The sequence below is a fragment of the Myotis nattereri genome (genome assembly GCF_964212035.1).
Source record: "Myotis nattereri genome assembly, chromosome: 2".
NCBI classification, from domain to species: Eukaryota; Metazoa; Chordata; class Mammalia; order Chiroptera; family Vespertilionidae; genus Myotis; species Myotis nattereri.
In genome coordinates, this window is record NC_138076.1 from 110,576,856 (window position 1) to 110,601,265 (window position 24,410).

Sequence of the window (24,410 nt, forward strand, 5' to 3'; positions counted from 1 at the left end):
CAAGAACCTTATCACATTATAATTTCATTCACACCCCTAGCCCTTTACTTTATTGTCATACATTTTACTTCTACTTACATATAAATCGTACAATAAACACATTTTTATTATTTCTGCATTTTTTATAGACAATATACTTTTAAAGAACTTAAGAAAGATAGCCTGTTATATGTACCCATAGATTTACCATTTATGGTATTTTTCATTCTTTCTTGCAGATTCAGGTTTACATCTGGATCTTTCTTTTGAACCTGAAGACATTCCTTAAGCCCTGCATGTAATGAAGATTTCCTAGCCATTAATTGTCTTGGTGTTTGTCTCATAATGTCATTATTTTGCCTACATTTTCAAAGGAGATTTTTGCTCTGCATAGATTTCTAGGTTGCCATTTCCCCCACCCCAGCACTTTGAAGATATTTTTTAATTGTCTTATAACTTCTATTCCTCCTGTTGAGATATTAGCCATCATTATTTTTTGTCATTTCCCTGAATGTAATGGGTCTTTTTTTTGAGGGGGTGGGGGGATTAGTATTTTTTCAAAGATTTTTCCCTTTATTTTTATTTTTTAAAAGTTTAACTCTGATATGTTCTTTTGTATTTATTATCCTTGGAGTTTGCTGAGCTTCTTGCATCTTGGGTTGTCTTATATCAATTTTGGAAATAAAATGGCCATCACCTCATTAAATATGTTCTTTGCCCATCTCTCTGTCCCGTCCTTCTGGGTTCTAATTGCATCTGTGCTTCAGAAATTGGATAATTTCTAGTGACTTATTTTTAAGTTCATGGTACTTTCTTCAGCTACGTAAAGTCTTTAGTGAAGGCTATCTGGTGAAATTTTAATTTTATCACTGTACTTTTTAATTCTATAATTTTCATCTTAAAGTTTCCATTTCTCTGCAGAGATTCTCTACCTCTGCCCCTTCTTTCCATCTTTCTTGTAAATCCTTAAGCATATTTATAATATAAAAGCATATTTAATTCTTAAGGCAATTTATAAATTGCTCATCTGCTAAAGTCAACATGTAAGTTATCTACTTAATTATCTTCATTATGAACCACATTTTCTGCATGTCTTTTTTCTTTTCTTCTTTTTTTTATATTTTATTGAATTTTTACAGAGAAGAAGGGAGAAAGATAGTTAGAAACATCGATGAAAGGGAAACATCGATCAGCTGCCTCCTGAACATTTCCCTACTGGGTATGTGCCTGCAACCAAGGTACATGCCCGCAACCAAGGTACATGCCCTTGACCAGAATTGAACCAGGGACCCCTGAGTCTGCAGGCCGATGCTCTATCCGCTGAGCCAAACTGGTTAGGGTGCGTGTCTTTTTTCATTGTCTAGTGTCCTTTAAAAAAAACCTTGCTTTGGGAATTGTGAATAGTATGTTTTAGAGACTGAATTATATTATCTTCCTCTGAAATGTGTTGAGTTTTGTTCTGGAAGGCACCGAAATTACTGGTGGATCACCTCGATCCCGTGAAAGCTGGCTTTTGGCTTTTTCACTGTCCTTAGACTTAGCCTTTAGACTTGGGATGCAGTTCATACTCTTAATATGTGGTCCATCTAGTTTTTCAGGGTTTTACTGAGCCCTGTCTAACAAGTTGGACTTGAACTCAGAACACTAAGCACTTAGTACCTGTTTAGATGCAGCTCTTTGACCCCCAAGTTGCTACTTTCTGCTGGGCTCCTGGGTATATGCTCAGTTTATAAGTTACCAAGGATCTGAGGGCATTCAATATCAATTTTCTGGCTCCCCCTCTATTCATACAGTGTTCTGGGACTTTTCAATTTCTAGCTGCCATGGCAGCTCCACACTTCAACTTCTGTCTCTTCAGCCACTTTCTAAACAACGGCCTATTTTGCTTTGTTTTTAGGCAGCTGGAGAGTCTCCTCAAGGGACCAGCTGGTTAGATGTAGAGCTCCCTGGTGTGCCTCTCTTCTTTCTGGGAAGAAGTTTCTGCCGCTTATGGTGGGCTCTTGGTACCTTCAAACTGTTGGTGTTTACATTCTGACCAGAGTTTGTAATTGTTAGCAGGATGGTTAATCCAATATGAGCTATCCTCCCATGACTGAATCAGAACCCACCTGAAGAGCTCCAAAAAATCTGGACATTGAATCTTCATCTCTGACCAATCACATCAGAACTTCAGGATGTGGAATCCAAGCACCACTACTTTTTTAAAAAATCTATATTTTTTTATTGACTTCAGAGAGAAAGGGAGAAAAACAGAGAGATAGAAACATCAATGAGGAGAGAGAGGGTCATTGATCAGCTGCCTCTGCATGCCCCCTACTGGGAATCAAGCCTGCAACCCAGGCATATGTCCTGACCCGGAATTGAACCGTGACCCCCTGGTTCGTAGGCCAATGCGCAAACCCTGAGCCATGCCAGCCGGACCAAGCATCACAACTTTTACTAGTAAAGGACTCCAGGTGACTTCTGTATGTAACTAACATTACCAAAGTATGTACCAAGTTAACCTTTGAAATATTTATCAAGCCCTTTTAGCACTTTTCATTAGTTACTTTTATGTATTCTGTGGTAGCCTTATTATTTACATACAAGAAAACTGAGGCTTAGGTCATTAAGTGTTTCTTGGTCACACAGAATGTTCCAGAACCAAGATTTGAATGTAGCCAGTCTGTCTTCAGACCTAAAATGTAAACACCGTGCTTTACCATGGTGCACTGGGAAAGACAAGCTTAGAGGGGAAGACTCAGAAGTTTAGTTTTGAATGAATATTATTATACCATATTGTCATAATTTATTTTAGAATTTCCCCTATTATAGGATAGTCAGAATGTTGTCAATATTTTTACCATTATAAATTACTCTGCCTAGAATATTTTGTTCATAAAGCTAAGTAAGTCTCTATTTAGAATACATTATTAGAAGAGGGATTAGGTAGTCAATGGGAACTTTTACAAATCTTGGTATATATTGCCAAAGACCTCCAGTAAGTACATATAAGTACGTGATACATAGCTGAAGGTAATTTTTTCACTGAGAAATAATGGAATTGTTTAACATTTATCTGTATTGTTGAAAGTATTACAGATGTCCCCCCTTTCTTCCCCCCTCTTCCCAACTCCTGTCCCCTCCCAAGGCCTTCACCTCACTATTGTCTGTATTATGCATGGGTTATGCATATATGCATATTAGTTCTTTGGTCAATCTCTTCCCCTCCCCACCCCTTTCCTTCTGAGGATCCTCAGTCTGTTGTGTGCATCCATGTCTCTGCATATCTTGGCCATCTGAACTTGGAAATTTGATTTTTATTATGTCTGCCTTATCAATGACATTACATTTATTGATCCTCACACCTGCCTATTGGAATATGTATGGTCCATTTGCCTGGTGGGCTTCCTGGTAGGACGACCATGGCTGGGAAAAAAATGGAAGGGCGATGTCCCTGTCCACAGTGCACAAACATGTCTGTCCTGGAGCAGGTTCTTCTGCAACTAAGGCTGAGTCACAGCTAGTTGTCTCTTAAACCACCTAAGAATTTCCTTGCCAAGTTACCTTTTCATAATTGTCTTTCCATAATTCCTAGCCATGTTTATATGGCAGTTTGTGAGGCCTGGTGAAATAATAAGATGAGATTTAAAAATGTTACACCCTTTCTGGATTGACTAATAATGGTAAAAGGATAGAAAAAGGCAGGTGAACTGGCAGCAGGATGTGCTTCAGTCTAATTTGACTGGGGCATAATCAAGAGAGTTGTTTGATATTCTTAGTTCTTTTTAAAAAATATGTTTATGAAAGACTGATAATATGACATTTATAGACATTTTCAAAGCGTTGTTTCAGATAGAAAATACAATTTAATTAAGACAAAAATTTCAACACATACAAGTCTATAACGCAACACAGTGTGCGGTTTTGTATCTTGTTTCATTATGTGCAGGTCAGGGAAGTAACTCCTTTCACACTAAGGCAGCTGAAAATTGTATGAAATCCTTGCTTTAGGGTTGTGTCTTTAACTGCTGTGAAAGTGCCAACGATAAAATGTGTACAGATTCCTTGTGGGGGTGAGGGTTCAACTGGGAAAGTAAAGAAGGATATGACCTGGATGAAAAATGAAAGTGCACTCCAACGGAAAGCCATCAACTTTCCCCTTTGTACCAAATTCTTAAGCAGGTAGAGAGGGCTGAGGTTGCCACATGGCAGCCTAGGACTCAGTCAAACACCGAGTTGGACACTGTGTGTCCTGAAGTTCCATCATCATCCACAGGCCTATGTTTTGGTACAAAACACATTTTTAAGACCACAAAACCCCATATGTACTCCAGGATCACGCGTATATCTCAAACCCCAGAACTGCGTGTGTTGTCAAGCCTTAATACTTTTAAAAAGTACCATCTCCTGAGTAATTTCTTGGACTGGACATCCAAAAATTGTTGACAACCACTTTCTGGTCACTGCCTGCCCTTTAGATTTAATATTCAGAGCCATAGCGTTTTGCTGCAATTATCATATGTGGGGCCTGGAAATTGCAGTGATATTTACCACAATTGAGAATTTGCCTAGAAAAGACAGGGATGATCAATAAATAGAAACAAATTTTAAAACGTTTGCTGTTCTGGTTAAAATTCATGATGAATCTCAGTTTTGTTCTAGTAAATACATATCAGTGAGGAGAGGGGTGGAGAAAGGGCTCATAGACCTGGTTTTGCACTTGTGTGTGGCATGCGCACCGAGAATCCAGACCTCAGGACAGATTATCTCAAACTCCAGCCATCATGTCAAATGTGCTCTCAATGGGTCTGTGAATTTTTTTTTGTTTGATTTTTTTTGTTTGTTTGTTAATCCTCACTCTAGGATATTTTTCCATTGATTATGGGGGAGAGTGGAAGGGAAGGGAAATACAGAGAGAAACATTGATGTGAGAGAAATATATCGACTGGTTGCCTCCTACACGAGCCCCAATCTGGGCCTGGGCCAGGAAGGAGGCTGCAACCAAGGTACGTGCCCTTGACCAGAATCGAACCCGGGATCCTTTGGTCCACAAGCCAATGCTCTATGCACTGAGCCAAACCAGCTAGAGCTGAATCGGTGAATTTTTATCCTGTATGTTTCAGCATGTTTCTTAAGTAACCCCACATCAGCACTTCTGGGGAAGCAGATTTAAGGGATGTTGAGTTAATTTGGGTTTATGTTGGAGATAGGTGCACAAAACTCATCAAAAACCAGTTTGCCTTCTTTTTCTTTTCTTGGTGGGAGAGAATGTCTTCTCTGCTCTCCTTTCTGAACCCACCATTCACCTTCTAATGTGTGGCTGAACTGTCTACATCACGCATGTCTAACTCACGGCCCGCAGGCCACATGAGGCTCACAATGAATATTTTTGTAGCCCAGCCAATAAAAATTTCATAACTTAATTTTTACAATATCCTGTTATACATAATTATTAATAATGTACTACAATGTTCACTAATGACTGATTACAATAATCATGTTGCATTCATTTTCCTTATGTGCCTTACATGCAGGCACACCATTTCTCTCCACTAATAGCAGGGAAGATTTTAGCAACTGATTGCCACGTCATTAGTCTTATTCTGATTTGTTTGGTGTGCACAACAAGAAATATTTCGCTTTCGGAGAACAAGGAAAATAGGTCATTTGCGTTATGCTTATTAAATTGTGCAGTTATTCAGTGTCTGGTAAGTTAGTGTTCAAGAAAAAATGTTAATTTTTATTAAAATGTTCTATTATTTTATGGTAATGATTACTCATTTATTTCAGCCCTTTGTATTCAGCATGTCTCTATCGAAATAAACCTGTTTCTATGAAAATTGAAGCTTTTGGGGTCTTTTTGCGGCCCACATAAACTTAAACCTGGTTTATTTGGCCCTTGTTAGCCTTTGATTTTGACATGCTTGGTCTACATGGTTGGCTTGGAACATAAAATGAAAGGACTAGTGCCCATCAGGCCCTTTGCTTTTGTGGCTGCTGTCGGGACCTCCCGAGAGAGGCGGGAAAGGAGGACTCAGCTTCCAAGTCTTGAGGGCGGGCTCGCTTACCCAATTCTGTTTGTTTTGGAGAAGGCTTTGTAGTCGGGCCAACTGTTATTAATTTCTACAGTGAAGCCCAGACAATACATCAGGTGTCTCGTCTCTGTCTCCTGCCTTCATGTGCCACTTGAGCTGCTCACTGACACAGGCACATGTCCTGTCTTCATAGGGCCTGGGAGCCTGAAAAGTGATTCAAGACCCAAGTTCCTGGTCAAGTTCTCAGGTTCATTTCAGTGTGGTTAGGATTAAAAGCAGATCTGGGCAGTGGCTGTTACAGTAAAGACCACAGTGCCTTTCCTGTATGTTAGCTTTTTCTATCTTGAGTCCAACCCCACACACAGAGGAGCAGGGCTGCAGGATTATCCCTTTGTATGATGTATGAACAGAATTTCTGAGGATAGAAGTTGAGTGACTTTGCTGTTTTCGGTGCTCAGGTGTTAGGAATCTAAAATCCTTCCCAGGAGTTCTCACTCTCAGTGGAGATTCACAGTTACCATGCAGGCAGCAACTGTAGGGCCATCAGCGACCTCACCACTGAGAGGACATACATGCTGAATGGTTTGGAGGAGACAGGAGGGCGTAGTACCTGGTGATAGGGACCTCACAAGCACAGAGCAGCCTCAGAGGCTTCAGCTGTACTTTGAAGGTTGGGTGGAACAAAATGGCAGAGAAGCGGGAGGTGATCCAGGCTGGCATGTGACAGTGGCGGATACAGCTGCTGTACGTTGTACAGAGTGTGCGACAGAAGGAGAGAAGGCTGCCTGCCAGACCAAGGGTTGGGGAAGGAGTCATGGCAATACAGGATGTCCTGGTTCTAGAGTCTGGGGCCGGTCTGAGTGTCCCCATCCTTTCCCAGCTCCCAGGGGCCTGTGCGGAGATGCAGCCTGGTGTTGGGCATTCTTTCACTGTCCTTGCCTAGTGGGAACTGAATGTGAGACCCTCATTTGCAGCCTTGTTGCAGTTCAGGATCTGTGTTCGGTTGATTTGACATCCTCAGTGGCTCTGGTACCCAAGCAGGTGTGGCCCCCCTCTGCGGCGGCAGTGGGCTGCTTGCTCAGAACAGCCAGTGGCCGGGAGGAGGTGGCGAGCTGGGCTGTGAGCGCCCACAGCTGCTGCAAGTCCCCACGGTGTGACCCCAGGGCTGGGCCTTCCATATTCCAGCAGGGGCAGCTACCTCTTCTGTGCCTGGTTCTGAGCTGTGGCCTTAGGACTCATTTATAAGCCATGACTCTGTTTCTTCAAGCCTTGCTCAATACTGTAAGCTGTTGGATATGCCTAGAATAAACCTCTTCCTGCTGAAACTAGGCTGTGGTGGATTTGTTGTCTGCAGCTGAGCCCGTACCTTACCCTTTCTGGGCGGCTGTGCATGTCTTTAACGGTGGAGGACACACGAGGTCAGACATCGAGCACATTGATCCCCTGGAAAAGAGAAGTGGTTTCATTATGATTGCTTCTAATTGAATTTATGACGGAGCCGGGATTTCACAATGCTTAGCCAGAACTGCAGCTGCCTAGATGGCCTCTTAGCCGTGCAGCCAGGAACTTGTGTAGAACTATTGAAATAAGCCCCCACTCTAGTTTCTCATGGTTGGTTTGGGGCCAACACAATGATATGCTTCCCAGAAGGCAACCGCCTAAGAGAGAGGGGAAACCTCTCCATCTAATAATTAACCATATCTTTGGCATCTGAATCACCAAAGAAATAAAGCTATCCCACTGTTTGATGATCAAAGCATAGGCTAATCTGTCTGGGACTCTGGGGTACAGTTGGATTCTGAACATGGTCTGGGTGGGGGGCGGGGGGAAGTGCATCTGGCCTCCTTCCTCTGTGTGGCCCCAGAAATGAACCCCCACCCTGAGCAGGAGAAGAGAAACATACACATACACAGGTCCTGGCACATGGCCTTACTAATGTGGGAGCAATGGGCCTCACAAGGATTAACTTTCTACCCCTCTGCTTCACAGCTCCCTGTTCCCACCTCCCAGGTGGTGTAGAACTGATCATTGGTGGCGGTGTGTCTCTACGCTTAGCCTGGAAGCTCCCTGGAGTCAAGGACCACGTTTTCCTTCCTGTGTTCCACAAAATGGAAGTGTTGATAGAAGAAAAGTGAGCTGTCACGCAGCTCAGATAGCAGGAAGGAGCAAGGAAAGGAAACAGGGGGCAAATTTCATCTTAATTTTTAAAAACTCACCTTTCCCCCCTGTTTTTGTTTGTTTGCTTGCTTTTCAAACAGTGAAGTTCCATAATGGAAAAATCTACCTCACTACCAAACAGTAATTTCTCTGTTTAAGGGTTTGCACAGTGATGCCACCCATCTCTTCTGGATGTTATGGCAGGAGCCCTCCACACCCATCCAGTGAGGTCACAGTTGCTGGTGCTCTTTGTGACCCACACATCCAGAGGAGGGCAACCTCTGGAGATGCTCTTTACTCTGTGAGCTTAGCAACTGGGTTCCTAATCTCTGCTAAGCACTGCTAAAAAACAAACAAAAACTCCCTGGGAAACACCAAAGCCCCTGAAGGCCCTGAGATGGGAGCATCAGTCTTTTTTAAGACCTCAGGGTGATTCCATTGTGCAGGAAAGTTTGAGAACTCAGTCTGATGGCAAAGACTTTGCTGAGGACACCAGGATGAAATCAGAAGCTGGACCAGGACCCAGGTTCCCTCCTCTTGGGAACTACAGGTTGAAGAGGTCAGTTGGCCTCACAGAGGCCCTGGCACCTGTCATCACAGGGGACAAGCAGGCCTGTGTGCACTTTGGTCAGTGCAGGGAGGAGTTTGAGGGCTCATTCGGGGAGAGGAGGCCACCGTGAAAAGAGACCCCTTTATGGAGGCAGGTGCCAAATGTCACCACCAAGGTGTTGGAGTGTGGCCCACCTGTCAGTCACTCAGGTTCCTTCTCTGTGCATTGGGATCAGCCTACTTGCTACCAGGAAAGCATCATGCTGTCCAGTGCAGTGTGATTCCCAGATCTTCCTCTTAGGGGTAATTAAAATAATCCATGGAAGGAAAACCAATGAATTGTTTTCAAGTAATGTGCTGGAATGAGGGATTCCAGAGTTAATTATAATAAATAGTTACTGCCCTCCAGAATCAATGAGATTAGTACAAACAAACAGTAAGACAATGTGATGATTCCATTGGAAAAGTTAGCACTATGTTACATGCTGAAATAGTGGTAAAAGTGAGGGCTGGCTTAATACAGGCTTCCTGAGGTGCCACAGCACTGTGCCACACCTTGTCCTGTGTCATCTCTACCATGCCCCATGCCCCTTGCACATCTGCAGCTGAGGAAATAGCCACTCAAAGGTTACGTTAACTTGCTGAAGCTTCAGTTCATGAGGTCAAGTGGGGTTTGACCCCAGCTCCATCTCCTGCTCTCCTGCAATGGCCCCGTGAGAGAGAGAAAATAAGTTGAGGGTTCATGGAAGGTTCCAGAAGGGAGGTGAGACTGGATAGAGAAATAGGAGACACTGGGAGGAGGAGGGTCTCAGGAAGAAAGGCAGAGGGGTATGGGTGGCTATCCTGTTGACTGTGGAATCCCCGCATCTGGCCTACGGTGGGTATTGGATGCACGATGGGTGGTGAAGTGGGAAGGACTCCGCTGAGCTTGGAACACTGAGGACTGGTAAGAGGTCCTGTGCAGGGGGTTAAGCTCGGGGTGCCAGGCTCCAGATACAGCTGGAGCAGCAGGTAAGTAAGGTCACATCATCACTGACCTGCGAGGGCCTCAGTGTGCTAGCCTTATCCTAGAGGTGACCAACGCCTCGAAGGGTTTAAAGCAGAGGGCTGACAGGGCCAAATTAGTTGGCTTTATAAGTAGGTCACCCTGCAGCGGTTCTCAACCTGTGGGTCGCGAACAATGAAAATACATCCTGCATATCAGATATTTACATTACGATTCATAACAGTAGCAACATTACCGTTATGAAGTAGCAACGAAAATAATTTTATGGTTGGGGGTCACCACAACCTGAGGAACTGTATTAAAGGGTCGCGGCATTAGGAAGGTTGAGAACCACTGGATGGTCTTAAGAGAAGCGAAATGGTAGACAGGTGCCTACATAGAAGATGCCTGGGACATTATGGGCCTGAACCGAGGCAGGGACAGGGGGATGGACCAGGGAGAACATAGAGTGGGAGTTAAACAGGGAAGGGGCTTTGTCTCATCACCAATATGTCCCTAGTTATTGCACAGCCTGTCGCTCCATTCAGAGCATGGAAGAGTTGGGGCACATTTTCAGAATATGTGGCTCTAACTACACATGTGACAAGAAGATGATAGATCCATAGCAGTGCTCCATTCATTTAAAAAGTTAACCTGCAATTCTACACCTCAGTACATGTAAGGGAACTGAAAACATGCAAAAACTTGTAGACAAATGTTCATCGCAGCATTATTCATAATAGACAAAAATCAGAAACAACCCAAATGTCCATGTAATGGTGGGTACATGTCATTATATATTTGTCAACTCCACAGAATGTACACCACCAAGAGTAATACTAATTTAAACTATAGATTTCAGCAAATAGTAAGGTATCAATATTGACTCATCAATTATAACAAAGTCACCGCCCTAATGCAAGATGTCGAGGGGAAAAGTGCAGAAGGAAAGGGCATAGAGAGCTCACTGCATTTTCTGTTTAATTTTAGAGTAAACCTGAAAGTGCTCAAACAAAGTCTATAATTAAAAAAAATACTCCCTGACAAGTTATAGCCATTTAATATTTTTAGAAACAATTTGCTGCATAGAGTGGAATCTTTGTGTAAACAAAGATGCTGAGAGAAGAGCCCTGACGCCCACTATTTAGACAAAGCCAATCTTTCCATAGGAGTTTTATTTTTAATTTTTATTGCTGAGAGTATTACAGATGTCTGCCCGCCCCCCCCAGTTGCCTCCCTCCACCAAGTCCCCACCCCGACCCCAGGCCTTCACCACCCTATTTATTATCTGTGTCCATAGGTAATGCATATATGCATACAAGATCTTTCCACCCCCCTCCCCACTTCCCTCTGAGATTTGTCAGTCTGTTCCATTTTTCCACACCTCTGGTTCTATTTTATTCATCAGTTTATTTTGTTCATTTGATTCCTTGTTCATTTATCTTGATTTTTAGATTCGATTGTTGATAGATATGTATTTATTGCCATTTTATTATTCATATTTTTTATCCCTCCTCCTCCTCCTCCTCCTCCTCCTCCTCCTCCTTCTTTTTCTTCTTCAGTACCCTTCAACATTTCATGTAATACTGGTTTGGTGGTGATGAACTCCTTTAGCTTTTTCTTGTCTGTGAAGCTCTTTATCTGACCTTCAGTACTAAATGATAGCTTTTCTGGGTAGAGTAATCTCAGTTGTAGGTCCTTGCTATTCATCACTTTGAATATTTCTTGCCACTCCCTTCTGGCCTGCAAAGTTTCTGTTGAGAAATCAGCTGACAGTTGTATGGGTGCTACCTTGTAGGTAATTAACTGCTTTTTTCTTGCTGCTTTTAAGATTCTCTCTTTGTCTTTAAGCCTTGGCATTTTAATTATGATTTGTCTTGGTGTAGGGACTCTGAGTTCCTCTTGTTTGGGACTCTCGAGGCTTCCTGAACTTCATGTCTACTTCTTTCACCAGGTAAGGGAAGTTTTCTTTCATTATTTTTTTTAAGAAGTTTTCAATTTTTTGCTCTCTTTCTTCTCCCTCTGGCACCACTATGATGCAAATGTTGGTATGCTTGAAGTTGTCCTAGAGCAGGGGTGGGCAAACTTTTTGACTCGAGGGCCACAATGGGTTCTTAAACTGGACCGGAGGGCCGGAACAAAAGCATGGATGGAGTGTTTGTGTGAACTAATATAAATTCAAAGTAAACATCCTATATAATAAAAGGGTAATATGCAAATTGACCCTAACTGTGGAAGGAACGGTCACTATGACACACACTGACCACCAGGGGGCAGACACTCAATGCAAGAGCTGCCCCCTATTGGTCAGTGCACTCTCACAGGGGGAGCTCTGCTAAGCCACAAGCCACGCTGACAGCTGAGAGCACAGCAGTGGTGGTGGGAGCCTCTCCTGCCTCCTCCGCAGGGCTAAGGATGTCCAACTGGGGCTTAGGGCATCCCCCGAGGGCTCCTGGGCTGCCAGAGGGATGTCTGACTGACAGCTTAGGCCTGATCCCCCAGGGAGCGAGCTTAAGCTGGCAAGTGGACATCACCTGAGGGGTCCTGGACTGTGAGAGGGTGCAGGCTGGGCTGAGGGACCCTCCCCGCCTCGAATGCATGAATTTTCATGCATGGGGCCTCTAGTCATTACATAAAAGGGTACGGTCTTTTATTTTTTTTAGTTTTATTCATTTCAAACGGGCCAGATCTGGCCCGCGGGCCGTAGTTTGCCCACGGCTGTCCTAGAGACTCCTTACACTATCTTCATATTTTTGGATTCTTTTTTCTTTTTGCTGTTCTGATTGTTTTATTATTCCTTATATTTTAAATTGCTGATTTGATTCAAATTACAACTTCTCAATTCACTGTTCTAGTGGGAAAAAGCATGCATACTCACTTTGGTTAAAACCTGGTTCACAGTGCCCAGCCAGCATGGCTCAGTGATGGTAGAGCATCAGTCTATGAACTAGGCAGTCACAGTTCAATTCCAGTCAGGGTATATGCATGGGTTTTGGACTCAATCTCCAGTAGGGGGCATGCAGGATGTAGCCAATTAATAATTCTCTCTTATCATTGATGTTTCTATCTCTCCTCCCTTCCTCTCTGAAATCAATAAAAATATATTTTTAAAAAATAATAAAAGATTTAAAAAACTGGTTCATGGTTAGTGCTGATAGGTGCTGGCCATGTCTGCTTCTCCCTGTAACCTCATACCACAGCATTGCCAAATCAAAAGGAATAAAATTCAATTAAGACTATATACTGAATTGAATGGGAGCCTAACTTTTCTTGACATACTCTCCAATTTGGCTTTAAAACTTACCCTGGGGCCCTGGCCAGTGTGGTTCAGTTGGTTGAGCATTGTCCCATGCACCAAAGGGTCGCAGGTTCGATTTCCAGTCAGGGAAGATGCCTGGGGTTGTGGCTTGATCCCCAGTAGGGGGCATGTCCCCAGTAGGGGGTGTATAGGAGGTGACCAATTGATGATTCTGTCTCACACTGATGTTTATCTATCTCTCCCTCTCCCTTCCTCTCTCTCTAAAATATCAATAAAAACATATTCAAAATAAAAACAAACAAACAAAAACTTACTCTGGGAAAATGACAAATCTGACAGCCACTATGGCTGGGTGGCTCAGTTGGTTGTCCTGCACACCAAAAGGTTGCTCATTTGATTCCCAGTCAGGGTACATACCTGGGTTGCCAGTTTGATCCCCGGTTGGGGCAGGTATGAAAGGTAACTGATCGATGCTTCTCACTATGATGTTTATCGCTCTCTCTCCCGTTCTGTCTCCCTTCCTCTCTTTAAGCATGTCCTCGTGTGAGGAATAAAAAGAAAAAGTAGCCATGACTCAATGTTGCCCCATTATGCAACATTTTTCTAATTTAATAAATTGATCTTCCTTGTATGATCAGATAGTAACACGAAAAATATTGATCTCGGTTATAGATTATAGTTGGATCTTGGAACCTCCTTAGTACCATGTGCAGGAGGTAACACTTGTTTGTTTAACATCAGTTTAGGGCCAGTTTCCCTCACAGACTTGATGAAGTTCATCAGCTTTACTGGCTCCTGTGGACCCTCACAATGTTCTCTTTGTGTCTGTGGTTTATCACCTGCTGTTGGGGCCCAAGGAGAGAAGATCACTGGAAAGAAGATGTTGCCCAAAGATCAGCAGGCATAAGCCCTGACTTAGCAAACCCTGGGCAATGTGAAGATAAAGTTGTGGCCTCAATCCATTGGAAGAAGAAAGGCAGATGCGATTGTGTTCTCTGGAAGGCAAGGCTCTGAGTACACAGTGTCTCATGTTTTCAAAGTGGGAAAGTTTCCACAGCTAATATTTGGATGGGCCCACAGCGGTATCTTTATCCCTGAAGCTTGGACCTGCCCCGTGAGAGATAAAGGGCCCTTGCTGTGCACCTGCCGAGAGGAAGGCAGGGCTAGCCTATTCTATGCTCTTCTTGTTTTAAGCATAGTTTTGCAAAGAGAGTTCTGGAAGAAAGTGGAACATGGGTGTCTGAGTTGGGTTGTTTTGAAATATACATCTGCTCTAGAAATCCCCTGTCACCAAACCTCCACCCAGGACTGTTGACACTTCCATGCTCTGCCAAGGACAACACTGGCCAGTGGAAATGAAGTGTTTGCTGAGCCACGAACCTGAGCCACCTGGAACTTTCACTGGTAGAGAAGGTGGAGGAAATAAAAAGAAAGCACTGAGTATGTAGCCTCCTTGCAAGTAGAGCCTCAAGCCCAGGACAACAAATACTTGTAAAGGCCTCAGGACCGGGCTAAGCACCGGTGCCTCTCAGGGAGCTCCCCCACAATAGTGGGGGGCCAGAACACATGGAAATGTGGCTGGGATCCGAGATGCATGCTGTGGTGGAAGCACAATGGACAGAGATAGAACTGAGCAGGGGGTCCTGAACTGGATGCTGGGAAATGAGAGAAGCACCAAAGTGATGATCCAGTAGGACAAGAAATCACTGTATAGACAACACAGGGGCAAGCAAAAGGATTGGGGATGGGGACAACATACCAAGTCAAGGAACTAGGATAGGCAAGTGCAGGTACCACGTGACATGTGAGCATATGCATGTTTAAGCATGAATGAGTACACTTAATGATGGATTTGTGATCATACAGTGACCTGGTGATTTGATTTGCAAAGTCTTATGAAGATTTTAACACTTCCCCTATCAATAGTCATCACATTTTGCTAAAATAACTTTTTAATTGTCAATCTTATTAGATTACTAGAGGTCTGGTGCATGAAATTTGTGCACTTGTGGGTGGGGGGGGTCCCTCAGCCCAGCCTGTGCCCTCTCACAGTCCAGGAGCTCTATGGGGAGTGGGCCTAAGCCGTCAGTCAGACATCCCTAGTGCTGCCGCAGAGGTGGGAGAGGCTCCCACCACTGCCACTGTGCTCGCCAGCCTTGAGCCTGGCTTCTGGCTGAGCGGCTCCCCCCCTGTGGGAGTGCACTGACCACGGGGGACAGCTCCTGCGTTGAGCATCTGCCCCCAGTGGTTATTATGCGTCATAGCGACCGGTCATTCTGCTGTTTGGTCAATTTGCATATTAGCCTTTTATTATCCTAATATATAAAAACCCTGGGTCCTTCACGACCAGAAGCTTGACCAACCAGAAGCCAGTGCTGCAGTCAGCGCTGGGTTGCCATGGTGACCCAGCACTGACTGTGGCTGCAGGTGCAGTGACCCAGCACTGACTGCTGAGGGGGCTGCAAATCAGGCCCGGAGAGAGGCCTGATGAGAGAAGCAGGGTCTGATCTATAGCCTGTGTAGCAGCTGTTGATCAGCACTTGCCTCTCTCTCTCCTGGTGGGGCCAGCAACTGCGCCTCCATTTCTCTCCAGGCCTCCACGAGGACTGCTGATCAGCCCTGCCTTTCTGATCAGGCCCTGTTGATAGGCCCAGAGATGCTGACTGGCATAGAAACTGACCAATCAGAACCAAATCTGGGTGAAGTGTGAGGAGCAAATGGCTGCCAGGCCATCCGGAGAGGGCAGTTGGGGGTGATCAGGCTGGCAGGGGAGAGCAGTTGGGGGTGAGATCAGGTCAGCAGGGGTGGGCTGTTGGGGGCGAGATCAGGCCAGCAGGGAAGGGCAGCTGGGGGCAACCAGACCTACAGTGGAGGGCTGTTGGGGGTGAGATCAGGCTGGCAAGGGAGGGCAGTTGGGGGCGAGATCAGGCTGGCAGGGGAGGGCAGTAAGGGGTGATCAGGCAGGCAGGCAGAGAGGTTAGGGGAGATCAGGCAGAGGGTTTGGGCAATCAGGAAGGCAGACAGAGGCAGTTAGGGGCAATCAGGCAGGCAGGCAGGTGAGCGGTTAGAAGCCAGCAGTCCCAGATTGTGAGAGGGATGCCCAACTGCCAGCAGTCAGACATCCCCCAAGGGGTCCTCGATTGGAGAAGGTGCAGGCTGGGCTGACGGAACACCACCCCCCCATGCACGAATTTCGTGCACCGGGCCACTAGTATAGGATAAAAGTCATGCCTATCTTGGTCAACTTTAAGACTTGACTAAGTGGAGAGCCATATGCCATGTTCCTAGATGAAAAAAATTTATTTTTGTAAAATATAAATAACCCATACATTTTTAATGTGATCCCAATCAAAATCCCAATGTGATGCTTTTGTAATGTGATTCTAGATTAAAATTCTACCTGTACAAGTAAATGTAAGAATATTCACGCCAAAGTTTTAAATGAAGAATGATATTTTAGTCACTTTATAAAACTGCAATAATGAAACAGATGGTGGCCATGTAGGACTAGCTAAACAGTCCAAAGTAGAAAATTTGGACACAAAATTTGGGATATATGTTAATTCAGTTATTAAAATGGATTAGACCAGCAATTTTCAACATGCAATACCTGACTATTTAATCAGGGACACTGACCTATTTTCCCTATTGTCAAACAATAGCCAACATAGCAATAGCTGTCGGGTTATCCGTCCGGAATGAATCAAAATTATACCTATTTTTTGTCAGATTGGCAAAAAACATAATATTTTTTTGTGTGTGCCACAGAATTTTAGTAATTAGTTTAGGTGTGCCATGAGATGAAAACGGTTGAGCATCACTGGAGTAGACAGTTAATGGTGTTGAAATAACTGATTTGTCATTGGGAAGACAGTTCTCAGCACACACAGCAAGTCCATCTGTGAGTCTATCCACGAGCACGGTGTTCTTGCACGGCCAGTGGATGTTGCTGTGCAAAAGGCAGTGTAATGTGTCTTCTAGGTGTGGCTGTCCAGCCGCCCACTGAATGTTCGGGGAACCTATATTTTGTCAAAGAAGTCCTGTGTTGTCTATGTGGGAGTTGTGTTATCTGAGTCTCTTTTTTGAGCACATGGGGCCCACCCTCCAATGGCTGAATTTACATTTGGTGACAGTCTGGTCCTTCTCCCAGGTGAGAAAAAAAGCCAAACAAGAACCAGTTGCAAATGAAGAGTAATTTACAATGAATTTACTGGTGGGATTTTAATGGAAGATTTTGAAATGAAGGATTGCAAAGAATTTTATTCAGTACATTTAAAGATATTTTGAACAAATTCTAGTACAATTAGTTGAGTGCCTAGCAAGGAGAAAGAAAAAGACAGGAAGATCTTTTTAAAAGAAGCTGATTAAAAAATTCTGGAAGTGGAGATTGGCAATAGTTGCACAATAATGTGAGCATACCAGTAGTGCCACTGAACTTTACCCTTAAAATGGTAAGTTTTATGTTATGGATCTTTTACCACACTGGAAAATAAAAATGAGCCCTGGATAGGTGGCTCAGTTGGTTGGAGCATTGCCCTGTACACCAAATGGTTGTGGGTTTGTTTCCTGGTCAGGGCACATACCGAGGTCACAGGTTTGATCCCCAGTTGGAGCGAGTAAGAGAGGCAGCTGATCAATATTTCTCTTTCACATCTATGTTTCTTTCTCTCTCTCTCTCTCTCTCTCTCTCTCTCTCTCTCTCTCTCCCCCCCCCCCCTCAAATCAATTTTAAAAATGTCCTCAGATTAGGATTAAAAAGGGAAGGAAGAAGGAAGGAAGGAAGGAAGGAAGGAAGGAAGGAAGGAAGGAAGGAAGGAAGGAAGGAAGGAGCCAGGAGAGAAAACATGGAGGCAAACGTAGATTGTGGGGAGGGGCCTACTTCAGTCTGCCAGGACTCCCCCCACCTCCTGTGACTGCCTGGGCTGTACAGGGCTCCTGGTCCCCACTCACAGTGTCCCTGATCCTGGGCTGGCCTGGGACATGGCACTTTCAGGTCTGTTCCATGTGCTGGGAACTCAGCTTACTAGTAGTAAACACTGTTTTCTTCTTTCTCTCCTAGGTTGCTACGCCCAAGGACTTGTTTGGGTCTCTGGAAAAGCATTCTTAGACATGGGACATATCATTTGACAAAGAGACTTCTGTCTTGATGTTTACGCAATGGCATTAGTTGTCATATCTACATTTGTTGGTTAGTGGAAGTGTAGGGTCCTCAGACACCTAAGCAGTCACCATTGCCCTTGGATAGCATGAGCTAATGCCTCTCCTGTCCCCATTCTCTGGGCACCTTCAAATTGTCCCTGCTCTCCCGCACCCTCACAGTGTGTATCACAGGCATGAAAGTGACTGAGTTGTGACTCTCTCCGACTAAACGTGAAGCTTTGTGAGAGGAGAGACCAAATTGTACCATCTTCAGTACCCACATCTCCAAAATGCCCCTCACAGAGTGCCTCGGGCTCTTGCTCAGAGAGTACGTGAAGCCTGAGCCTCTCCATTGTCCTGCCTCTGAGGCTGAGCCTTTAAGTCATACACCCAGGTCACAGGTGAGCAGTGATGGACACACACCTGTTGACACACTGGTGTACACTGGAAAACAGTACAACTGCACTGAGCCCTTTCTGTTGAATCTTTGTGTCAAAAGTCCTATTACTTCCTATGACAGAGTCAGATCGTAGAATCACTGAGTCAAAAGCAGGAGGCTGTTATGGCTCCAGATGCACGTATCACATTGCTTTCCAGAGAACACCCACCTAATCCCCACCACAAGCTGTGGAAGCACCTGCCCACAGCACCTTGGCAGGCATGTTGCTCATTACGGCCTTTCTTAAACAAAGATCATTATGTCTATTCACCTACTGAGCTTCATTTCTTTCAGTTACAAGGTCAGCTTTTACTGAGAAACCCTCTCAGTGCAAAACACATGGGATCAGGACTTAAGGATTCTGAGTCCCAGTTGCTTTGTCTTCAAAAGGGGCTAAGACCAGGACACCTGCAGCTATAAGCTGGGCCACTCGGCAGGTGGGGTTTGTGAAAATGCACAGAACCTTTATGCAGAAGGGTCTTCGCCTCCATTTAGTCCAAGCTCCCTTTTCAGATGAAGAAACACTTCAGAAAGATGAGGTGACCATAAGCCAGGGCAGCAGCTTCTCTCCATCCATCCTCACAGAGCTCGGCCTCAGCCCCAGACCCAGAGTGTTCAGGAGCTCAGACAGAGGTCTGGGGTCACATGCTCACCCCTCACACTCTTGGAGATGCACTGGGACAGCTAGCCCTGGTCCCAGAGACAGGACAGACAGACCCACACCAGGAAAGCAGCCTGACTCCACCAGAACTATTGCACTGCTGGCTCAGGTGGCTGCCCCACCTCAGAGCTCCGTCCTGCCTTTCTGGTTAAAAAAGCTCTGGTTTCCTCTAATGACATCTCAATGGAGTGGTTAAGCAATTAAAGGAGTTTCTTGCAGCATTCCTGGCCTACATGTTTACCTCCTGTTTAGAATACTGGTTTATATTTAGGGTGATTCATTTACAATGGTTTCCTCTTTGCCAGCTTTCCCTCTGCCCTCCCACCTAGTTTCTTGGCCAGTTCCAACCTCTGGAAGCTTCTGGCTAGGATCAGTATGGATGGAACTGCTAAACAACAACATACACAATGGTGAGTCCTCCAAGTGTTTGTAACTTTGAGACATTTTGGTGGGTGACATTTTGAAGTTATTGTGTAACATAATTTTCTTTCTTTAACAGCAGAAGAAACAAGCACTATTTGATCCACTGAAGCTCCTGAGCAGAAGTGTTGATGGAATGAGAGTCCCAGGGGTGCGAGGGATACGCACGGCTTTTCCTGAGGCAGCAGCGAGCCCATCCCTGCAGCCAGGACAAGTGATGAGAATGAATGCTGTGAGGCGCTGAGGTGGGCTTGTGTCCTGAATGACCTACAACTCGGTTCACTAGGAAAGAAAGCATGAATGCGTGACATGACCTAAATATGTGCCCAGACCTACAGATGACCCAAGGCAGATAATTCTACCTTTTGTGCTAAGATCCCCTCTATAAATCGGGAGAGATAAGTGATATGAGTATGCACTGCCTTCCCTTCTAGAGGTGCTGGGAGAACTTGCAGAGAGTTCTCTTTACCGTGAATCTGATTATGTCCCAACGTAGTTCTTTAATTACTTCATGCAACCCAGAATCCTAGGAGAAGCTTTTAACATAAAACACAGAACTACACAGAACTACCTGAGTTCCTTCTAAACTTCAGTTTCCGCCAAACCCAGGACCCTCATGGTTGTAGATTCATAAAACTATAAGGCACTGGAGGTGACAGCCCAGTGATGACAGGTGCCTGCATCCGTTCCTGCCCTTCATCCCTTCCCTAGATGGGCCCCTCGTCCCAGCCGGCCCCCTTCCCCTCCGCCTGGTCACAGCCTCAGAATCCTCAACCAGCACCCCCATCAGCTTCCACCCACGGACTGCGAGTGGCATTTTGAATGGAAGCCTTTTGCCATCCTGATCTTGTCCAGCCCTCACCACTTATAGAAGAGCCAGAGCCCAGAGACACTGATAAAGCCAGGAGGAAACCTGGACTCACCACTACCAAGTGGCAGAGCCAGGAATGGGCCCAGGCCTCTGAATTCCAGCTCCACATCCACATCCTTTTTATTCCTTTAAGGCTAATAAGACCCACCTTTACTGAATTTATTCAACACATAGTGGTAGAGAGCCTACTAGATACCAGGAAGGCATTATACTCAGAAAACCACTGATCCCTCTTGGTTGAGCTAGACTAGAGTGATTTCATAAACCATAGGCCTTTTTTCTTTCACTCAGCATGGGCTGGATCAAAATTTAGATGATAGATAGATAGATAGATAGATAGATAGATAGATAGATGATTTGTGGCATTCTTGTCCCAAGGACTTTAGAAATATCTCTCAAAAAGAAGTTTACAAAGTTAATAATAATAAGATAATTAGTTACTACTACCCACTACCAGTTGTCTTGGATTATCTGGGGGGTTTCTGTGCTCTTTCCCCAGGTATTGTGCTGTAAGATTTTCTTTAAAGAACAAGACCATATATAGTTTTGATGGAAAAACTACTATGGGAGGAAAGTGAGCACATTGCTCTGAGTCTTACATCAACGTTTAGGAGAGAGAGAAAAATCTAATCATCATATCTCTTAGTTACATTTGAATTATCAACCAGAAACAAAATGTCAGTTGAGGGTCAGCTATACTAGTATGTCTTCCCCTGGTTATATTGTAGGAAGAATAGCATTGAACCAGGTATGAGGACACCTGAGTTCTCGTTATCTTCCTCCCTGAGGCAGCTTGTGACACCAGGTGAATCACTGTAAGATTGATGAGCCTCTCTCCTCCTTTATAACCTGCCTGCCTGGCAATGATAATCCTGTTATTAGGATTAGTAATAATAATAACTCCCACTGGCATTATGACTTGCCCTGTGAAGCACTCTTTCACAACAGCCCGAGAGGTGGGCAGGGCAGTTGTAACTACCACCAATTAAAGGTGAGAAACCCAAGGCTCAGGGAAGTGAAGTAACTCACACAAGGCCACCCATGGAAACTGGTGGCTGTGGGAGTGAGCATCCCGCTCTCTGCAGAATGCGTTCCCATAGCTTCTTTAGGGCAGCAGGGTTGAGACTGGAAACCTCTTCACTCCCAGAGTCCTGGAGGCACAGGGGTTGCTAGTTCTCCAGGCAGCTCTCAAGACCTTGGAAATATTAGGGCGGCTCTTGGCAGGTTTTCTGGCACAGAGATTAGGACAGGATGTTTTCAGTGAGCAGCTTCTCTGCTGTGTGCACAGACTTCTATGTATTTGCTGCAGTCGGCTCCACCTCTCTGCCATGCTGTCCTTAGCTATTTTCCTGTAAAAGGCACAACACACACACACACACACACACACACACACACACACAAATTTTAGTAGAATGGCCTTCCATCAAAATCCTTAGACTTGTAAACAACAGCCTCTTTAAGAATTTGGTAGATCATGTCCAGCAGACAGATTCTTGCAGCACATTGCCCAGGAGAAGACCAGAGGAAGAAACAGAAAACGCACACCATGTTGATTCGCAGTCTCTTGTGGGGCTGGCTCTGAGGGTCAGGCAGTCATGTGAGATGAGGCAAGGTGGCAGCAGGGACCACCACTGCCATCCCCGCATCCTTCCGGAGTCTGTGCTCTGAGTGAACCTGCCCCCAGTGCAGACACTCTCATTCATGTGATTACAGATGTCACTGGGAGGTCACCACCACCACCCCCAGGGCCTAGGGGCTGCTAACATCCCCAGCATATGATGAGTTCTCCGCTCCTGTCCACTCTAAAGTAGAGGCTGCAGACCTTAAAAAATAGCTGGTGAGAAGACAATCATCCATTTTAGCCTCAATAATATTTTTAAACTGAATATTAATGAAATAATATGGATAAAATAAACACTGATGAAACACTGGATTGGGAGAGAAGATACCCATCCACACTTCCCCTGGATTTCTCCTGGGGGCAGCTGCATGATACTAAAGGCATGTTTCACGTAAGTTCTCCTGGGAGACGGAGCTCCAGGAGAGGATGATGGGCAGAGGGTTATTGAAACTTGCACGGGTTTGTGCAGATATGACATGTCCGGTGTGACACTCCGTTTTTTAGATCACGCATTTCCACTACAGTGTAATTATGTTTACAAGGAGGTAGGAGAGGCTTCGTGCCCTACAATACCCAGTGCATCCAACTCAGGCAACACTTACTTCTAGCAAGATTGCTCCTTTTCACCACACATTTATTAACCCTCCTTTAAAAAATTTATTATTTATTTGTTTGTTTGTTTTGTTAATCCTCACCTGAGGATATTTTCCCATTGGTTTTTAGAAATAATGGAAGGAAGGGGGAGAGACAGAAAAAGAGAAACATCGATATGAGAGAGACACATCGATTGGTTGCCTCTAGCATGTGCCCCGACCATGGCCAGGGATTAAGCCTGCAACCTGAAGTACATGCCCTTGACCTGAGTCAAATCCAGGACCCTTCAGTCTGTGGGCCAACGCTCTATCCACTGAGCCAAACTGGCTAGAGCTAATTAACCATACTTTTAAAAAATGATGGAGAAATATCATTTCAGAAAGAGTGTACAACAGGGTCTGGAAAAGGTGTGGTGCACATGAGAAAATGTCCCTCTTTAAAGAGGAGCTCAGGCACAAGGTGAGAGGATGGGTAAGACACAAGACAGGACCTCAGTAAGAAAGCTCACAAGTGGGCCGTGTTCCTTGGGGCAGGCACCCCGCTGGGCAGCTCTGTGTCCAGCCCTGATGTGGTATCTAGAGAACCTGATCCAAGAGGAGGGGACTGGACTAAACCCTTTGTCATGCTGTTAAAAGAATGTGAGACCATCCCAGGGCTGGGCATTAAGGAAGGGTAATGCCTTTTTGTTTAAAATATTCCTGAACCACAGGTCTGAGTTTGGAAATTACTTTCTCAAGGCAGCTGTCCTGGGTGTAGGAGAGGCCTGGCAGGAGACAGAGGATGGTCTAAGCTGAGGCTGGAGATGTTTCAGGCCCAAGGTCAGGTCAAGAACACAGGGGAACTTCGGCCCCTCAAATTGTTGCAATTAGAGCAGGTCAGCAACCAGAAGTCACCCAGCAGACACAAGACATCTGGGAGAGGAAGGGCATTACCGCCAGGGCTCGTTATGGCAGGTTTGTGCTTCTAGTGGGGACTGGTGATGTCACTATTGAGTCTATCACGACCCTTTTGTAGAGTCAAGCCTGCAACCTCTTAGTGGAATGAAAAGCAAAAACACTCACACTTGTGGTTCTGATATCTGCCTAAAATCAGAGGGGCGCTGGTTAGAAATGCAGACTCCTGATGTCACCCTAGAATTACAGGCATGCCAGGGAGCTCTGCTGCAGATGGTATGGAAACCTCATTCTGGTAAAGGGAAAACTCTTGAGACCAGAGCGTGGGTACATCCCCAAACCCATGTGAGAGTGGCATTGACTTCCACACCAACACCTGGAAGGTAAAGTCTCTTGTCCGTGGAGAAAGTTGCTTTTCTTTTGGGCATCTTAAACTCTTGTTTTATGGAAGAGGAGGTAATACAGAAACTCCATTGCTTTATATTTTTTTAAAAATTGAAAACTAATTTTGTTTTGCTTTGGGGTGAAATGAAGAGTAGTAATTGGACCTTTTGTTTTCTTGGTTTTGATGGTCCATTTTTGTAAGAAAGTGAATACCAAGCAAAATACAAATGGATGTAGAAAATTCTGCCGAATTCAGCAGTATCCATAAAAATAAATACAACTCTAGAAACAGGAAAGCCCCCAGGGACACATGCCAGGCCTGCCCCAACCTCAGACACCCTTCAGGTAAAAAAAGTCCCACATTACAGAACTCAGCAAGAGCCAGCCATTATTTTGCCCAATCTCTGCTTTTACATCTTTCTCTAAAAACAGTTTTATTGAA

General features: G+C 44.8%; 1 long non-coding RNA gene across 2 annotated transcripts in view; it reads left to right on the plus strand.

Moving 5' to 3' along the window:
- Window positions 1-18,171: 18,171 nt before the first annotated feature.
- Window positions 18,172-24,410, plus strand: part of LOC308513481 — a 51,095-nt gene continuing 44,856 nt past the window's right edge. The window contains exons 1-2 of one of the 2 annotated variants that reach the window (XR_013995545.1): window positions 18,172-19,595; window positions 19,685-19,850. This is a non-coding gene — a long non-coding RNA (uncharacterized lncRNA). The remainder of the gene's footprint in view (window positions 19,596-19,684; window positions 19,851-24,410) is intronic. The other variant, XR_013995546.1, reaches the window with a different exon arrangement.